Source organism: Protobothrops mucrosquamatus, unplaced genomic scaffold, assembly GCF_001527695.2.
Source record: "Protobothrops mucrosquamatus isolate PMUCROS unplaced genomic scaffold, P.Mucros_1.0 scaffold340, whole genome shotgun sequence".
NCBI classification, from domain to species: domain Eukaryota; kingdom Metazoa; phylum Chordata; class Lepidosauria; order Squamata; family Viperidae; genus Protobothrops; species Protobothrops mucrosquamatus.
The window spans coordinates 659,647-664,236 of record NW_015386677.1 but is presented as its reverse complement, the minus strand read 5'-3'; the positions used below and the strand labels follow the sequence as shown (position 1 = coordinate 664,236).

The 4,590-nt window shown below is 39.2% G+C and overlaps 1 pseudogene; it reads right to left on the bottom strand.

Moving 5' to 3' along the window:
- Positions 1–3,511: 3,511 nt before the first annotated feature.
- On the bottom strand, positions 3,512–4,249 carry LOC107286942 (annotated as a pseudogene).
- Positions 4,250–4,590: the final 341 nt, after the last annotated feature.

Genomic DNA, 4,590 nt, shown 5'->3' with positions numbered 1-4,590 from the left:
TATTTTTAAAACATTAAGAAATGAAGCAGTTTCTTTCATATTTTATTTCCAGTTACTTTGGCTCCTTCTTCAATGAACATGTTGCTAATCCCATTACTGTATTTTGATTTTTAAAAATTACTATAGAGAAGTAGTTCTCAACTTACAACCATTCATTTAGTGACTGTTCAAAGTTACAACAATGCAGGAAAAAAGGGACATGTGACTGGTCCTTGCACTAACAGCCATGAGAGTGGCCCAACACTTACATGATCGGATCCTAGTTACTTGGCAATCCCTTGTACTTGCAACAGTTGTAGCATCCTGCAGTCATGGGACCATCCTAGCTGGCTTCCTACAGGCAAAGGAGGTTGAAAATTGTAGTCATGTGATGTCTGGTTAATGACTGGGGTGATTCGCATAAGGATTATGGCAAAAAAGTTAGTAAAATTAGATGTCCCAGTTAATGACCATACAGCACTTAATGATTAATATTTTTGTCTCTATTGTGGTAGTAAGTTGAGGATTATGTCAGACTGGCCACGGCTTACTCCCTAGGAAAGAATGATCCTTGACTCCATAGTGTTAGAGAAAAGGTACTTTTACTAGAGGTGCTGAGTGACGCATGAGCGAAGCAAGCTTTGAAGAAAAACCATGAGAAAATCATATATTGAAAGCAATCTCCAATGTCCAAAACCCTCCCTCTTGTGAGAGTAGTCCAATCAGGTTCTGTTCCGATGTTTTGGGGACCCAGTGTCTCAGGCACCACTGCAAATTCCTTTCCCAGGGTCGGCGTCCTTGAAGGCAGGCAACTGGCTCGGCTTGGCACATGTTAGTGTCTATAATCCCCAAATTCCCACAGCATTCTTTCACATCTACAGCACTCTTCCCCTCCCAAATGCCCTGTCCCCTTGGTTATGGCAGTTACTAGTGAGCTTCAAAGAAAGCGAAGATGGGCATCTGACAGACTATTTGTAGTGAATTGCTTTTACTTGACTGACTCCTTCAATTTTACAGAATGACAAAGGTGACAAAATCTGAAAGAAATTGTAATTTCATTTAAAAAAAAGTCTTTTTAACTTAATTTATAATAATAATAATGAATACAGATCAATAATAATAATAATAATAATAATAATAATAATAATAATAATAATAATAATAATAATAATAATAATAATAATAATAAAGTTGGAAGGGACTTTGGAGGTCATCTAGTCCAACCCCCTGCTCAGGCAGGCAGGAAACCCTACACCATTTCGGACAGATGGCTGTCCAGTCTCTTCTTTAAAACTTCCAGTGTTGGAGCATTCACTGCTTCTGGAGGCAGGTTGTTCCATTGGTTAATTATTCTAACTGTCAGGAAGTTTCTCCTTAGTTCTAGGTTGCTTCTCTCCTTAATTAGTTTCCATCCGTTGCTTCTTGTCCTGCCCTCAGGCGCTTTGGAGAATAGCCTGACTCCCTCTTCGTTATGGCAGCCCCTGAGATATTGGAACACTGCTATCATGTCACCCCTCGTCCTTCTCTTCATTAAACTAGACATACCCAATTCCAGCAAACGTTCCTCATATGTTTTAGCCTCCAGTCCCCTAATCATCTTTGTTGCTCTTCTCTGTACTCTTTCTAGAGTCTCAGCATCTTTTTTACATCGTGGTGACCAAAACTGGATGCAGTATTCCAAGTGTGGCCTTACCAAGGCATTGTGAAGTGGTATTAATACTTCATGTGATCTTGATTCTATCCCTCTGTTAATGCAGCCCAGCACTGAGTTGGCTTTTTTGGCAGCTGCAGCACACTGCTGGCTTAAGTGATTGTCCACTAGGACTCTGAGATCCCTCTCAGAGCAAGGTACCCCCTATACTATACCTGTACATTTGGTTTTTCTTGCCTAAATGTAGAACCTTATTTTTTTCACCACTGAATTTCATTTTGTTAGATAGCGCCCAGTGTTCAAGTCTTTCCAGGTCCTCCTGTATCTTAAGCCTGTCTTCTGGAGTGTTGGCTATTCCTGCCAGCTTGGTGTCATCTGCAAATTTGATGAGTTCCCCATCTATCTCCTCGTCCAAATCATTGATGAAGATGTTGAAGAGCACTGGGCCTAGAACAGAGCCCTGGGGCACCCCACTACACACTTCCCTCCATGTAGATGCAGTTCCATTGAGGACCACACGCTGAGTATGGCCGGTCAGCCAACTACGAATCCATCTGGTGGTAATGCTGTCTAACCCACTTTTTTCTATCTTATCGAGTAGTAGGTTGTGATCTACTTTATCAAATGCCTTACTGAAGTCCAAGTAAATTATATCCACAGCATTCCTCTGATCCACTAATTTTGTCACTTGGTCAAAGAATACAATAAGGTTTGTCTGGCATGATCTGTTTTTGACAAACACATGTTGGCTTTTAGTAGTGATTTTGTTTGCCTCTATGTTTTAGCCTCCAGTCCCCTAATCCATCCAAGGGAGAAATCGATTGCTCAATTTTAATGGGGCTGCTTCTGATTGGATTGGATTGGGCAGAAGGGGTTTGTTAGTTGTATGCTGCTTCTTTCTTTGAGTATTGTTTTGTTCTATGTGTGACATACCTCCATTTGTCTTCCTCCAAGGGTTTATCAGTAGGGCCAAATCTTCTGGGAGTTGTTTGTTCGTTATTTGGTTCGGTTTGGGTATAACTTTCTTTTGTAGATTGGAGTTTGGCTGGAGTTCCTCTAAGTGCCTTACTTTTTCCTCCAGTAGTTTACATAGTTTACATCTAATGCATGTAAGTTTGGGTGTTCTTTGGGCATAAGCACATACATGGAACATGTATTGCATACCACAATAGTATCAGTCGCCTGTTCCATAAGTTTGTTGTTTGAAAATCCCTCTTTTTGGTTGGTGGATGTGCTTTTCTGTTAGCCTTGTTTCTAACTTCTCTGTTCTAGGTAATTGTGACTGGTTTTTTTTTTTACTATTCTTTTATCTGCCTATTTGTGCTCGTTTTTCTACCTTATTTATTTAACCTTCTTACTATTATGTTAGTTTTATTTATCCTTTTCTTCCCTCTATTTTTTAAAAAATGTTTTTGAGCTCCAATTCCTTTTTGTTCTTTACTGGGGGTCTTTCCTCCCTTCCTATTGGGACCTCAAACATAACTGATTGGTAAATCCTTTTTTTTCACTTTTAATTATACAAATATGTAAAAAAATGCAAAGGAGAAATCACGTTTATCTGATCATTATTAAATTTTGAAACTTCAACTTTTTTTTATTTTTGACACCTATTGGTAACTTTAAGTGCTTAAACTGCATATTGGCCTAATATATGTAATGGCTAGTATAACCCACCTTAGTATGTTAGAACATTTATTTGTTGCCCTTCTGGTCACTGAATTGATTAAACTATATGGATTAAATTAAATTGCAGGTGAAAGGGACCCACCAAACTTTAAACAACACAATATATTTTCTGTTTGGTCAAATGACAAAATACATTGGGAGCTTTTAGACTGCAATTTCTTCCCTTCAGCATTCTGAATCCATATTTCTTGCTTCTCAATGTAATACAACGTTTATGGGGAAAGGATGGAGTGATTGTATCTTTCCATTCTCTCGTGTCAGGGTGGCAATTTCAACTTTCTCTGCTGACAGTTTACTAACGTCCATAGTTTTGTTCAGGACTTTGATAGCTAAAGCAAGTGCAGATTTCAAAGTCATATCTCCCTCTTTGTAATCTTGTTTTAGCATTGATACAGCTGCAGCGCTGTTGTTTCCAATGCAGGTGGCTTTCCAACCTCCGTAATTCCCACTAGGATCACTCTGATACAGCTGGAAACCATAGTGCTTATCCCAGCCAATGTAAAGCAGTGAAACACCAAAATGACGTTTTCCTCCAAACTGTATATAGGCTTGTTTGATATCACACAGGGCTGTTACTAACTGTTCACAAGGAATTGGCTCCTGATACTGCAACAGATATCTTTGTGCAATCAACCGCAGTTCATTGGTGAGCACATTGGCGTCCAAAGTTATGCCGGCCACGCTGCAGGCCATATCTTGGTTGAGTTTATATATTTTCTCTGAAAAAAAGACTTCATCCAGAAGCTTGTGGATATTCCGTCTTTCTGCTGCTAGCAGGACTCCGTCGTTGGCAAGAATTCCTAAGCAGGTCCCAGCGTGTCCGATGGCTTCCATTGCATATTCAACTTGATACAGACGGCCTTCGGGGGAAAAGATGGTCGTTCGAGAATCATATCTTCGAGACATGGTGCTTCTGGGTTGGACTACACTCCGCCCTCTCTCCGCCGCCTTCCAAAAATCTGTTATAGTCTTGTGAAGAAAATACACTAATTTAGAAAAGTCAAGTGCATTGGTAAGTCACTAAGACCCTAGATGATAATTATTTTCAATCAATTGAATTGGATGAACTTGGTTTGAATTTGGAATACATTTCAAGTACATGTTCCTTAATCATTCTGTATTCATGAACAAGGAGGGAGCGATTTTTAAATTAATAAATCATTCTTTGCTGAACTGTTTTCTGATAGAAAAGAAATGCCCCCTCCATATACAGTCTTATATACAGCCTTAATATTTATTAACTCATAAACATATACTGATCAAATTCTGCCACA